Source organism: Crocodylus siamensis, chromosome 3 (genome assembly GCF_052110815.1).
Source record: "Crocodylus siamensis isolate JL-2025a chromosome 3, ASM5211081v1, whole genome shotgun sequence".
In the NCBI taxonomy this organism is placed as follows: Eukaryota; Metazoa; Chordata; order Crocodylia; family Crocodylidae; genus Crocodylus; species Crocodylus siamensis.
The window spans coordinates 39567187-39582789 of NC_143397.1; the positions used below are offsets into that span (position 1 = coordinate 39567187).

Sequence of the window (15603 nt, forward strand, 5' to 3'; positions counted from 1 at the left end):
TCTAAGATTATATTAAAAAGGAATTTATTGACTAGTTGACTCAGAGGATCTGTAAATAAAGAATGACAATCCGTATTAATATGAGGAGTATAGGTTCTTTGGGTAAATCTGATATCTTCCATTTGACCAGCTCAAATAGTTGGAAAAATTCTTCTTTGCAAGCTTTTGGGTACAAATACCATTTGTCAGCTACCGTCTATTCCATCCAGGAAGAGCACAGACCAACTGCAGATATCTTCTCAGCCTGACAAAGGGTATTTATGCTTGCTCTGGGTCAGTGCCAGGGCCAGAGCTGTTGCCACCACTGCTGCATGCCCAGGGGCAGGGTGGCTCATGGAGTCTCATGGTATAGAGAAGGGGGCATGCTTTGTGGGGGAAGCATAGGGCAGATTTCACAGTGCAGGAAGAGAGTGTGAGGGGCATTGCATGGTGTGCAAACCGAGGTTGGTGTGAGGTAATTGACACAGCAGCAGAGGAACTGCTGAGGCTACATTTCGGGTCTTGAACTGGGCCTCAGACCACAGCTGCCATCACCACTGCTGCCTGGCTGGGGTCAGGGCAGGAGCCCAAGCCACTGTGTGCTCCATGCCCTCAGCCAGAGCTGGGGCCACAGCCAGCACACAGGGTAAGTGGTGTGCCACCGATAGGTGTTGTATGGCCTTGGTCCCCTTTTGGCTGATACCCTGCTTCCTGACAATGACAGGGTGGGACTTGGGTACCCTGGTAGATGTTATCCCTCACCTGCCATGACATGATCTTATGTTAAAATTGGGAGCCAGTTCCCCTCCAGGTGTCCTAGGTCTGCTGCCCTGACCTCTTTGTGGAGCTCGACCACCCCTATACGTCAGCCTTACCACTTCTAGCATATCAGCTGGTGTTAGAGTATTAGTAGATGGAGACTGCCCGGTCAGTTCCCTTTCCCTCACCTACTTCCTTACTTCTATCCCTCGAGGTTTCCAGAGCTTACCACATTCTTCAGCCACAATGTAGCAGTCTCTTAGCAATGTCCTGAACTGTAGTTAGCCCTGCAGCTTAAACCCCTTTCATTCACTAATGGCCCCTCTGAGACAAAACAATATTAAATTGAAAAGTCCTTTGCAAAATGAAAACTCAAAAAACAAAAAGTATAACTGAAAATATCAGCTGCTGCTGCTACATGCTCCCCTTGGGTTCCATTTGGGCAGCTGCTCACTGGTTAAGCCTTTTCCAGGTGATGATTAGAAAAGGGCAAACATAGTGCCCATATTTAAGACAGGGAAGAAAGAGGATCCAAGGAACTACAGATCAGTCAGCCTTACCTCAGTCCCAGGAAAAATCATGGAATAGATACTCAAGGAATACATTTCTAAGCACTTGGAGGAAAAAAGGGTGATTAGGAACAGTCAGTATGGATTCACCAGGGGCAAGTCATGCCTGACCAACCTGATTGCCTTCTATAACAAGGTGACTGGCTCTGTGGATGTGAGGAGACTGGTGGATGTGGTGTGCCTTGATTTTAGCAAGGCTTTTGATACAGTCTCCCCCAGCATTCTTGCATAGAAACTAAGGAAGTACGGGCTGAATGAACAGACTGTAAGGTGGATAGAAAACTAGCCGAAGAATCGGGTTCAGAGAGTAGTAACCAATGGCTCAATATCTAGTTGGCAGCCAGTATCAAGTGGAATGCCCCAGTGGGTTGGTCGTGGGGCCAGTGTTGTTCAGTGTTTTTATCAATGACCTGGAAGATGGCACAGAGTTTGCCCTGAGCAAGTTTGCAGATGACACCAAGCTGGGTGGAGTAGTAGATACGCTGGTGGGTAATACTAGGATTCAGAGTGACCTAGACAAATTGGGGGATTGGGCCAAAAGGAATCTCATGAGGTTCAACAGGTACAAGTGCAAAGTCCTGCACTCAGGACAGAACAATCCATGCATCAGTACAGGCTGGCAGCATATTGGCCGTGCAGCAGCTCTGAAGAAAAGGACCTGGGGGTTACAGTGCATAATAAGCTAAATATGAGCCAACAATGTACCCTTGTTGCAAAGAAGGCTAATGGCACACAGGGCTGCATTGGTAGGTGTGTTGCTAGCAGGTCAAGGGAAGTGATTATTCAGCAGTGATGAGGCCACATCTGGAGTACTGTGTTCAGTTTTGGGCACCCCACTACAAAAAGGATGTGCACTAGTTGAAGAGAGTCCAGTGGAGAGCAACAAAAATGGTGAGGGGGGTAGGGGACATGACTTATGAGGAAAGATAGAGGCAACTGGGCTTATTTAGTCTAGAGAAGAGAAGACGGGAGATTTAAAACAGCCTTCAACTATCTGAAGTGGGGTTACAAAGAGGACAGAACTAGACTGTTCTCAGTGGTGGCAGATGACAGAACAAGGAGCAATAGTCTTAAGTTGCAGCAAGGGAAGTTTAGGTTCGATATTAGGAAGAACTTTCTCACTAGGAGGTTAGTAAAACACTGGAACAGGTTACCCAGGGGGTGGTGGAAGCTTCATCCTTGAAGGTTTTCAAAACCCAGCTAGACAAAGCTTTGGCTGGGATGATCTAGTTGGGGATGGTCCCGCTTTGATCAGGGAGTTGGACTAGATGACCTCCTGAGGTCCCTTCCAGCCCAAACGTTCTATGATTCTGTGTTTCTATGATTCTATATCATCAGTTCCATTTGCCCAGGAATCAGCATTCCCTCTGACCTTATTCCAATTCTGGCCAAATCATTAGGGTACACCATCAAAATGAGCTGCCTTCCCTTCAGTACCATCAAGCCTCTTTCCAGGGCCTCTGCCATCTGTAGGCAAAGTCCCTTCATGGCTCTCCTTCATCTTTCACAGGGAGGAAGATCCTACTGAGGTCAGCTTCACCAAGGCAGGGTCCCGCCCAACACTCCCATCTACCCAGGTAATGTCTGGTCTGTATTTTCTTTCATCAAAGATGTCTGCACCAGCACCTTCACCATTCATTGCAACATCCAATGCAAGCTGTCTCCATAGTCCAGCTTTCCTCTGATTGCTGACCAGCACAGCCAGGTCTGCTGCAATGTTCCTGGCTGCCTGTGAATCCTCAGTGGAGAGTCCCTCTAATGTCTTTTTGTTCCTGACACCAGGGACTCTCCCAGATGGCCCCTCTCCAGAGGTGGAAGTACCTTCATAGGCCTGCTGTGCACCAATCCAGAGTGAGAAGCTGCTCCGGAAATGTCATCCCAGATCCAGCATTATGGCAGTTTTCTCCATGTTGGCTGGGGTAAGTGACAGGGATGGGTTACCTTTCAGGCTCTCCCTGCCTCTGCTACCTCCCTTTCCCCCTTCACATGGTGACAGAGGGAACAAGTGGCACAGGGTGGGGAGGAAATGGCATGGGGAGGCAGGAACTGAGAGGGCTGGCACTGAGGCAGTAAGTGGTGGGGAGACAGGTGATAAGGGGTGGGCACTGTGGTGGGACAAATGTCAGGAGATAGGCTGAGTCAGGTTGCCTTCCCCACTACTGCTGCTTTCCCCTCCACATCCGTGGGGGGAATGAAGTTAAGATGACCCTCCAATAGTTAGATTCTATGCATGGAAAATTTTAACAAATTTGTAATTTTCCATACCTTTAATTATTGAGGGGTCATCTTAAATTTAAAGTCATCTTGGATTCAGGAAAATACAATTCTCCTGTGTGTGTGTCCAAGTGAAGGAAATTAAAGGTGTGATGATGGGCTTTTTGTGGTTGTCATGGTTGTTTTTGAAGTGTCAACCAATATATTCTTAACAAAAACATTTTTAATATCCAAGGCTATGTAGGAGCTATTTAGTGAATATAGCATGCACTAAATAGTGAGTAGATATAATAATGCGGGAGCTAATGGTATGCATTATTTATGAAAATCAGACCATAACTAATCCCTTCACCTTGACAATTTCTGTCCCACCATCATCTTACTCATCATTTGGTCCCTCATATCTTTAGGGGATTGATGGCTTCTTGGCAGCAGGAAGACAAATATTCTTCTGCTGGTGCTAATTGATTGACTTTTCCCTTTTTAACTTAGAATGAGATATCATTAGACCACGTTTCACTGTCTTCAAAAGAAAATATAAAACTCATGTCTTCAGCCTCACACTTCCATTTCTTGCACAGACAAACTCTTTTTGACAGAGAGAGAGACTTCCAGCCTATGTGTGTCTTAGAATCTGGAAAGCACTTAGTGCACTGATGAAGATTGTATACATACAGAGCTCATGAGGTAGACCACTGGAAGGGACAGTAGAAATATCATTTCATGTTTGCTAGAATGGGCCTACATTCCCATCTTTTCCCTCATCTCACTTTGTCACTACTCCTTTAACTCAGAAGGATCACGTGGCTTAGTGTATCTCCATCTCCTTCCCCAGGTGCAAGAAGAAAAATATAAGAACAGCTGGTCTTCCAACAATTGGAACATCTGGTAAAGTGTACCATTATGGGGTCTTCCTCTGTCTCCTAGCAGCAACAGACTCTGTTCAGTGACATGCAGCCAAATATCTTACATCTCATTTCATTCCATTAGGGATCATATTTGTCCTTGACAGCAACTTTCTTGTTTGGTGTCTCCCTCTTCCTCCTTTCTTCATCATAAACAAGTCCTGCTCCTTGATGGAAATTTCCTCCTTCTCCATTTTCCTCGTTGCTTAGATAATCACTTGTTTGATTTCTACCAGCTATAACAGGAAAAGGGAGAATTATCCCTTGTTTACAGCTGGAAGGAATTTTTATGTTCTGGTAGGTAAAAACACAGAGATCTGGTAAAGCTCTGAAGAAGTCACTACTTTACTTAATGAATCTTGGCACTTTAATCATCTGAACCATTAAGAATGTAAAGGACTGGAGGCAGGAAAGGCTTTCATTCACTGCTTGTATCTTTTGTAATTATGCCATTTATTTTCTTAATGGCCTGAATTTTATTTTAGCTTGTTCATAGAAAGGGGCCCATTGCATAGGACAGAAAAGAATAAGAGAATGAACAAAGAAAATAAAACCTATTCTGTATTTATCACTAGCAACACCACAATACTTATATTTATTTATATTTATATTACTGATTACAATAGCTATAAGTTTTCTGTCATTTGGAAGAACATACCTTAATATGGACTTAGGTACCTAGGTTTGAGCACCCAACTTTGAAAGTCTTGGTCTCACTTCTTTGCTCAAGATGACAGGGAAAGTTTGAGCTCTATCTTGACAGGTTGGGCATCAGTCTTCCTTTTTAATATCCAAGATTCCCACGTTTGATCCCCCAGGTAACAACTCAACTGTAGGTGCAGCAGGAGGAGAGAGCAAGAGCACCTCATTCAACGGATCCAGGGTTACACGGTTCCCTTGTGTATGGGTTGGCTCACCAGTCTCTTTACAGGTCACCACTGGTAACACAAACCAACCCTGGGTGGGCTGTTTGGAGTGGGAGGGAGAGAGATCATGAGCCTCTATTGACTGAGAAAAAAGATCAACTGTCAGCCAGTGCTGTAGCATGTTCACCATCCTCTGTAAGAGGTCCATCTCTTACTAGAGAGGGTAAGAATTACATCAGCATTAGGTTCAAGCAAAAGCTATGCTCTAAATACAATCTGAAAATACATCCCTATTACTTTATAATTACTTGAAGGCTTAGTGCCAGTAATCTTGAATTTAAGGTCCATGATATATTCTGCTATTAAGAAGACTTTCAGCACTGTGGCCCTGTCCTTAATGCTCTGAACAGACAGCATCAATGTTTAAATTTATGCAGAAATGTTCCTTGGCATGTGTGACAGAGGAAACGAGCAGGCCACAAACACTTGTAGGCTCACTTGGACCTAAGGCACCTTCCACTAAATGAATATGTGGAGAAATATATGTTATAAAAAGTGGCACCTGAAGACAAGGAGTGCCACATATGAACATTGAACTGAGAATGAGGAGAGACTTCCTGAAAGCAAAAGAAATAAAATGTTGCTCTTCTACTGAATTTTTTCATTGGACTCTTGTGTTTAGCAGATCATCTGCCAGTGTAAATCAACCTAGCTCTAACTTCAGTGGAGCTAGGCCAATTTACAGCAGCAGAGGACCTGGCTCAGCAGCTATATGACTAGTAAAACTATTTGGCTCTTGTTTGAACTAATGATATATGAAGAGTAGTACACTTCAGCTATCAAAATTATTAATCCCATTCTCAGTAGACATGAACGTTTCATATTCTTAATACCTGATATCCTGAAACTCCTAACGTTCAAATACAAATAAATACCCAGAGGCCTTTATATTTCAGTTCTGATTATGTGTGCTTTGTATTTATTTCAGGGCTCTTGGATGATGAAATTGTGTTTTTCTCATGCAATTTTAAATGATACATATCTCATGCTATTATGGAACAATGCATACATAAGATCTTGTGTAGAACTGTGATCTGCTTCTCTTTCATACAGTCCTGCAAGCCAGTAATGTGCAACCATAAACCTTCCATTAAAACTGTTATAAATCACAGGAACGGTTAAGATTAGTTAGCACCTTGGAAAAAAGTATCCAACTGGGTATTCTTTTATTGCACTTCTCTGGTAACATGTGACACATCTGTGAAAGGTAATTTCCAAAGACATGAATTTTTGAGAAAGGAACTCCATTCTTTAAAGCTACAGACAGTGAGACTATGTACTCCCCCTCCTTTCTTTCTCCCCTTCCCCCCCATATTTTTGGAGGGTTTTTTAATAAAATTTCCTATTCAGGCAGAAATTCTACTGACTCAGTCTGCTTACTGAAGTCATATATAAGTACATTCAGGGTATATTCCAAGACATTCAAGGTCAAATTTTGAGAAGTATGTGTCAAAGGTGTATGTGTGTAAAAGATTTTGAAAGTTTTGATTAATGACTTCATTCTTCATAAAAATAAAATTACTCATTCACTTTCTAGTGAATAAAACAATACATATGCACAGTTTTTAAATTCTCTCTTACATTGGAATAATGCTGAATGAGACATTCAAAACTAGCTGCACAAATTGTTCCAGGCAGATATTCAATAAATAGTTATGTCTGGGAACATGGAAACGGGTGACCCTTGCTGTGCTGTAATAAAACAGCACAAGACACTACAACTACATTAAGATACACTATTTTGTTAGAACATGTCATCGCTTTCCATCACCTATATATGTTGAATATGATTCTCTCAGGTGTTGCACACTAAGCAGAATGATGACTGGTTGGTACCAGAATGAAGACCTCCAAGTAAGACCAGCCCCTACAACAATGCTGCTGGTGATGTAGAAGTGGCCTTTTGCCACTAAACCAGTATTAATTAATGCTTCAACCATAGCAACAGAAGTGTTGCCATTGAAACGAGACAAAACTGAAATCTTTACTATTTGTGATGATTAAGGGTCTTGCAGAATTACCCAAGAATAAATGAAGTTTTGGCCCTTTAACAGTTGCAACTGGATAAAGTTTTCTTTTTCCTGACCTAAGCTGCTGTTAAGTTTTGTTGTGCACATTCAGAACCAAACTATCTCCTTATAAAACTCATGGGAGTCCTGATCTACCTTAATGGGGGACAGGGTCACTGCCTAGAAATCCTAGAAGGGCTAGATTTCACAGGTAGCTGAAGCATTTGTTATGTGAACACACAGGGAGTTTGGCAGCTTTTCAGTTCCTCTGACCCCCCAGCACAACTTGTGTCTGTACTGGTCTCCAGATTAATTTAAAGCTGCCAGAGTTAGCTAGAGCTGTCCCTTAAAGACCACCCTACTAGCTAGTGGTCAGTAGAGCCCATGACTTGTCAGGATATGTCATATTCCAACCACACCCCTATACCCCAATACCCCTATACCTATTGGTGAAGTGGTACAGTAAGTAAATGATCTAAACCTAGAGCCAAATATTAGATTATAGCACCCCTAAATCTGGGGACTCCAGGTTTTTCATTTAATGGTTGGTAGTGTGCTTTTCAAGACAAAAACAAAGGAACAGTCCCTTTTCTAAACAGAAGGCAATCTCAACAACATTTCACATTTCTTTTCATCCTGTAATATGAAGGCACTTTGTATTTATGCTAATGAATTCAGCCTCTGAACAATATATAAAATAGGAAAATAGGGCTATCACAATTTTATAGATGAGTAAACTGAAGCAGAGATGATGGACGACATCTACTAAAACCTAAGCATCTAATTCCTCTTTAGGTAGCTAAGTTCAACATTTTTGTGCCACTGACATTAACAAAATCTGATCCAGCTATTGTCCAACTCTAAATGCCTAGATTTCCGCTGACAAAATAATTTAAATTTATAGAACTGAGCATACACAAAACTATCTAATTTCTCATGGTGCTAAGCTTCTCAGCACCCTAGAGGAATAATCAAACTAGGTGCTCCATCATCTTACCAACTCACTTTGTCATGTGCCAAGCCCTCCATTTCTGTTCCAGTTGGAATTTCTCTTCCTTAAACATGGGTGAAAAGTGATGTATAAAATATTTCAGAAAAAGTGTCATCAATACATTTTATGATGGCATTAATTCATCCCTATCTCTTCTGGAAACATTTTGTCTAATTTATCCTAGGATTGCATTTGCCTTTTTATGTGTGGCTTAGAGTCATCCTGCAATCAGCTAGTACTCCCAGGTCTTTCTCCTCTATCATTTTCAGCTGCTAATCTTCCAGTTTCCTGAAATTCTTGTGGTTAGCCCCTAAAACTTCGGCATTGCATTTTGTTCTATTTCTATTTCTTGAGGGCTTTAGGTTATCCAGTTTCCTGTAGGATATTTTCATAGATTTCATAGACATTAGGGCTGAAAGGGATCATTAAGTCCAGCCCCCTATCCTAGGGGCAGGAAGTCAGCTTGGGTCAAAGGATTCCAGCAAGATAAGTGTCCAAATATTTCTTGAAAGAGTCCAGAGCAGGTGCCTGCACCACCTCTGAAGGCAGTCTATTTCAGGCCTTGGGGGCTCGGACAGTAAAGAAGTTTTTCCATATGCCTAAAATGGACTTGGAGGAGTTTGTGACCTTTTGATCTTGTCATCCCTTGGTGCATTCCCCCAGATCCTGATGCACACTAGGGATGTACGAGGTTTCAGACTGTGCTTAGGATGTGGAGAAGCTTTGGAAGCTTCAGCATCCAAAGCAGCATGTCCGGATCAAAGCACTGGCTTCATTAGGCTTTCCGCAGTGATTCAGAGTTTCCAAAGCACTTCAGAAAAACTTTGGAGCTGCTTTGGCTATCCAGCCATAGGGTATAATGGGCAATCAATGAAATATCTATAACTTCGTTGTTTTTTGTCTGATTTGGATGAAATTTGACGGGGTGGTAGCTTCTGCTGAGAGTGTGAATCCTACTAAGATTCAAGAAGATCAGTGCAGGGGTTCAGAGGGAACTACACCCCAAATTCTTGAAAACAAAACTCATGTCACTTGTATGTGTTACACCACAGGGGGGTGAAAACACCAGGGGTGGTGGCCCCTGGTGAGGCCACAAAGCCTGCCATGTTTCAAGGAGATAGGTGCAGTGGTTTGGAGGGAACTGCACCTCAAGCTGTTGACAGGCAAAACTCATGACATAGATGACCCTGTGCATGTTAAGGTGCTGTGGGCTGAAAACTGGTGGTGGCCCCTGCTGAGGCCATGAAGCCTGACAGATGCCAAGGAGATCGCTGCAGGGGGGGGTTCTGTGTTCTGAGGCCCTGCACCTCTTGCTGCTGACAGGCAAAACTCATGACATGGGTGCATGTGCAACTGACTGTGTCTGTCTTGGGGGAGGGGAAACTACTGTAGGCCTGGCTGCTAAGCTACTGTGTTACCAGTTATCAATCAATCATGATTCACTCAGGGACCAGCTCAATACACAGTTGCTAGGTAATGTAACCAGTTAATTAGCAACAATTAACTCCTACAAAGCCATAGACAGACTAAGGAGAGGAAATAATCAAAAAAGAAAATCAATTGCCCCAAGACAGAGATAGCCAGTTCCTCAAGCACCCATGGCACAAGTTTTGTCTGTCAGTAGCTAGGGGTGCAGGGCCCCAGAAGCCATACACCTATCTACTCAATAGCTGGCAGGCTTTGTGGCCACAGCAGGGGCTACCATCCCTGCACCTTTCACCCTGCTGAGACTTAACATATACAGGGTCACCCATGTCACAAGTTTTGCTTGTCTGCAGGGGTGGAGGGAGGGGCCATGACATGACTTCAACCTGTTGCAAAGGGCTCAGGATTTTGGAATTTGGCAGTGGGGGAGGGCTAATTACATTTGGCCCATGGGATAGAGGTTTTGCACCCATGATCTATACCAATAATCCCTCTCAAGTTTTTATCATCAGCAGGTTTTATTAGTACTCTCTACTTCTTGTGCCAACATCATTCATGAAAATATAAGACGGGTACCAAGACTGATCCAGGCAGAACACGAGTAGTAACCTCATCTGAGCCTAATAATCCCCCTTTCACTACAACCCACAGTAGTCTTACCCATCAAACTCACGTCTTGCCCTGGGCCAGATACAGATCACAAGGCTCCTTGGAGGCCAGATCCAGCCTAGGGCATGGGTTGACTCTAGTGATGGCAGCAACAGTTGCAACTCCAGCCTGGTGCATGTGGCAACAGCAGCAGCGGCTCCAGCTCCTGCAATATGCTACATGCCATGTACCAAAGCTGGAGCTGCTGCTGCTGCTACAGTTCATGCTGCAGTGGTAGCTCTGGCTTCAGAATGGGGCACATACCAGTGTCAGTGGCAGCAGGGCTGGCATAGGAGTCTGCCTCCTTTGTTGAAGCTGCTCCATTTTTGTATAAATAATTAGTTATGGGACCAGAGGCATGTGACTCTAAAGCAGTTAGGGCATTTGGGGGTTTGGGAGAACTGGTTCAAGTCCCTGCTTTGAATTACGCAGGCTGTGTCTACAAAAGATGCTGACAGTGCAGTAGCTTGTGACTACTGCATACTAGCATTGCATGGCAGAAAGCATGATGTTGTTGCCGGCACAAGGTGCCCGAGGGAGGTAACAATTGGGTTCGTTGCCCGGTGTGCGTCGCGCCAAATAAACACACTGGGGGAGAAGCAGACAGAGTTTATTTGAGCTCAAGTAAAAGGCACAGGGAGACTGTATTGTCTCAAATCCTGCACACCTAACCCTGCAACAGCGAGATCTTTATACCCCGGTCAGTTTCACTGTCAGTGATTTTCCACCCGCTGGCCCCCCTCCTTCTTCCCTTTTCCTCCTCCTCTCTCTCTCCGAGCGGTGCCCTTGCATTCCACAGATAACAGTTTTAGCTCGCCTGCTTTCCAGAAGGACAGGAGATTTGCAGGCGCCAGAGAAAGGGTTGCAAAGGTTGGGCAGGGGGGGCTTTGGCTCTTCTGAGCCTGGAGCAGAAGGACTTCCTCGACACTCGTGGTCTTCCATCCCTCTGAGTTACCCAGGGTTATGCCCAGTGTCACCAACAATGTGATGCTATTGCACAGTAGTCTCAGGCTACTGCACAGTCAGTGTCACAAGAAAGCCATTCAGTGGCACTACTGCACAGTAACTTTCGTTATTGAGCAGTCATTTAGTACTTGTTATACAAGTACTAAATGACTGTGCAGTAGGGGTGCGTGAAGCAGGCTCTATTCAATTTGGATTCAACCCGAATCAGGGACAGTGATTCAATTTATTGATTCAGATTATTGTCTCTATTTGATTCCGCCAAATCTGAATCTGAAGATTTGATGCTGATTCAGAGAATCAGCAATTCGGACATAGACACAGTTTTAAAAGTTTTTCCTACATACCTTGCGGTAGCAAGTGCGGTTCATGTTTGCTGTGATGCTGGGGTGCATGGAGCATCTCACAGGAGTGTGTGTGGGGGGGACCCTCCATGTGCTCGGTGGCAAACCCAGAAGTGGACTGGAAGTACTTCTGGGTCTGCTGGGGAGCACACTGGGGACCTCCCCATGCCTCCCTAGCTCGGTGATCAGCCAAAGGGGGACCCTGGGTGCCCCCATAGACCCAGAAGGCATCAGTCACTGAGCCGGGGGATCACAGGGAGGCATGGGGTGGGCCCCCAGCAGACCCAGATGTAGTCTGGAAGTGCTTCTGGACTACTTCTGGGTCTGCTGCTGAGCATGCTGGGGAGACCCTCATGCTTCTGTGGAACACTCCATGCACCTCAGCATTGCAATGATCACAAGACCTTGCTATCTAGAGGTATGTAGAAAAAGCAGTTTTTATGTCTGAATCTCCAAATCTTTCCAAATCTCTTCAAATCGATGTGGAGGATTCCAACTTGACTCGGAGAGATTAAAGGGTCCCCTGATTTGATTCGGATTTGGAGATTCAACCACCAAATTGGGCCGAATCTCCACTGAATCCAATCAGGGACCAAAGCTTTGCACGGCCCTACTGTGTGACCTTACTATGCAATAAAAATGGTTAATCATGACTAAATTTGATACCTGCAAATGCAGATATCAAATTCAGTCGCTATTAGTTAATATGCAGTAATGCACATGTAGACATGACCCAGCACTAAGCTGAGTGCCAAGTCTTCCCTGCTACTGACCCCGCCTCAGGGCTCTTGGCTGGGAGTTCCTCCTGCCCTAGGGCTGGGCTGCTCTCTGGCAGCCCCTAGCTGCAGGCTACAAAAGCTGGCAGCCATTATGTACCTTGGGGCACAGTGCACAGAAGCCTGGTGGGTCCTGTGCAACCCCCAGGACCACTGAAGTCCTCATGTGCCCCCGTGGGCAGAACACAGGCTGTCTCTGCCTGGCTTGTTTCTTCTCTATGGCTGCTGGAGGCCACAGGGCAGTGTTGCAAGAGGCTCCAGCTTGCTGCCTGCCTTGCCCAGCCCTGAGACCCCTCCAAGGGCTGTTGGCTGGCTGTCTCTGGCAGCAGGGCCAGCACCTGCTCCCTTCTGTGGCTCACCCCCAGCAGTGTCTCTTTGCAAGTGATGTGCCTCTGCTACGCATCTCCCAGTCCCTGGCTGTGCCCTGCCCTCAGCTGCTAAGAGCTGTCCAAGGCTTGTATCACAGGGATAGTTGCATGGGGTCCCAGATGTCCAGCATGGGACATCATGTCTTCACCATCATCCCAGTTGAGCCCTGGCCCCACTTACATGTGCATGCCTGTGCTGACTGCTCAGGCCTCAACTGGACCCAGGAGGAGGCTGGTGACCTTGTAGCAGTTTGAGGCAGTGCTGAGGTGCTGAGCCCCCACTCCATTCTGTCCCCTCTAGTGACACATCACTGGAAGAGGGGACCTCAGGGCCTTCATTGCCCCACCCTGCTCTCCTCCCTGGCTACTGCATCCACTGGCAGCTTGGGGAGCCCTGGCCAGTTGCTGCCTTGCCCTTGGTGCAACCCCAGACCCCGGTATGAGGAGCAGCTGGCAATGTTACCACTAACTGCCAGCAGTGCCAACTTTTCCCTGCAGGGGGTGGGGAGGCTCCCTGGCCATGTGCCAGCCTGCCACACACCACGGGCCGCAGACACCAGGTGCAGCTGGTTGCCCTTGCCGACAACTGCCCATACTTCCCTGACCCCAGGTTCTCCCACCCACAGCACACAGAGAGGCAGGACACAGTTCAGAATTTAATTCAGCAGTCTGTGTCCCCACAGCTGGGTAGATATGGGCCTCTCACACTTGGAGGAATGTGTTGATGCCAGCAGTGATGTCCTCCACAGCTATGGGAGCCGAGGATGCATAGCACAGCCACAGGTAGCCCTCCAGGTAGTGGTAGAGGTTGTAGGGCAGCCCAGGCTTACCCCCCACACCATCATAGCTCAGGGTCCTAAACCAGGAGTGCAGGTGTGCCCAGGGCACCAGGAGGATCAGCAGCAGCAGGGCATAGTGGCTTGGGCAACCCTCAGCCTGCACAAACAGCTCATCATGAACTGCCCAGGCCACATACAGCAGGGGCACACTTGGGGCACAGCAGCAGCATGTGGGGGGCAGCCATGGGGTGCTTCTCTAAAGAGGCCCTCAGTGGGAAGGTGGGGGCACAATCAGCCCCTCACCCCAGTTGTCCGGGAGCCCTGCACACCCTGAGGCTGGGCACTGTGGGCTGGGTAGCAGTGCAGCAGAGTGAATGGCTTGCAGGAGCACGGGGGGGAACAGGGTCTGGAGACATGGCAGCAGATGCTGCCAGCAGCCTGGCCTGTCCCAACCTTGGAAGGGGGCGAGGGAGACAGGCTGCCTGTGGCCAGCACCCAGTAGGCCACCAGCCCCAGGGGAGCACGTAGAGATAGGGAGCTTGGACAACAGCTTCCTGGGCCCAGGCAAGCCTGACTGACTTACTGTGGTCCCTTGGCACTTGCGCATGGCTGACCCCTGATCTGAGGCTGGGCAGCACATGGCCCCTGGTGCAGAACATCTTATCTCTGAAATGTTGCAAACCCTTACAAAAGGTTTCTGTCTCTTGCTTTTGCAGGGCTAACATCTGGATATAGGGGAGAGCCCACCAGCTGTGCTAGCAACGCACACTGGATAAAACTGACCTGCTCCAGCAGCTGTTGGTGGTGGCAGAGGAGTGGGAGGCATGGGCATGGGCCTGGTGACAGGAGGATATTGCCCAGGACACCTCCAGGAAGAAGTGCGTGACTGGGTGCACTGGGGGCACTATGTGTAGATGGAGGCCCTGGAGCACATTGAGCTGGTCTGGCAGCAGGTGGCCTCCAGGATGAGGCAGTGGAGTCTGAGGATACCAACTGCTGGACCCTGGATACTTTCCTGGGCCTGGTGGTCACGTCCAAAGCCCCCACTTCCCGGTCCCTGTCCTTGGCCCTACAGGGCCCCTGGGTCTTGCTGGCCCCTGCCTGGGCCTGGGAGGAAGTCCTTTGGCACCTCCTGCCTGCAGAAGCCCCTGATCCCACCTGACTGGGTAAGCCCCACACCCTCCCACACCCCACACACCCAAGGACCTGGACATGCCTCACAGGGTTGCTGGTCTTGCACTGGGCAGCCAGATGGGGAACCACCTGCCCTCAGGGAGCACCATCCCAGGTAGCTGCAGCATGAGGCTGCCGCCCGTTGGGGTTGCCACAGCCCCTGGACCTGCAGGGGAATGTTCTGAGGCCAGTGTGCTAGGCACCTGCCCCCATGCTGTTCCCCAGGTTGGAGGTCTGTTGGTAGCAGAGAATGTGAGCTAGAGTGGGGAGTGCTGGAGCAGGTGGTCAGCCAGGGCCTCCTGCACCAGTTGCCCTGGCCCCTGCTAGTGGGTGCACGGCCTGAGTTAGGAGGGCCTGCTGGGGCCAGCAAGGCTAGCACCATGGCCAACAGGAGCACAGGGCACTGGTCATTGCTGCCAGGGCAGGGCTGGAGCAGTGGAGCACTGTGCATCACTGGCAGGGCCAGGGGTGGGGCCAGGGGCTGGAGCAGCCATGGCACAGGAAGGCAGAGCAGGTCAAAGAAGGAACTGTTACATGATGCCCCTGCACTGGATACACAGCACCTGGGCAGGGAAGGGGCTGGTCAGGGATCAGAGGGTAGGGCTGTGTTTCTAAGATGGCTGCTAAGTGTTGGCAGCAGATTTTGGCTTCTAAAATTGGTTGCCAAGTGCTGGTGGCTAGGGTCAGGTCCTGGCACTCCCCCTGGTGGATTTAGTGCCAAGTCCCTGCATATATAGACATCTGCCAATAATTGTAAATTTAGTCATGCCTTGTT

The 15603-nt window shown here is 47.4% G+C and overlaps 1 protein-coding gene across 1 annotated transcript in view; it reads left to right on the forward strand.

Annotated features, from left to right (window-relative positions):
- The first annotated feature begins 3205 nt into the window (after positions 1-3205).
- XRCC4 (X-ray repair cross complementing 4) overlaps positions 3206-15603 on the forward strand; it is a 400573-nt gene continuing 388175 nt past the window's right edge. The window contains exon 1 of the mRNA XM_090038202.1: positions 3206-3226. The gene's annotated coding sequence lies outside the window, so the exon portion shown is untranslated. The remainder of the gene's footprint in view (positions 3227-15603) is intronic.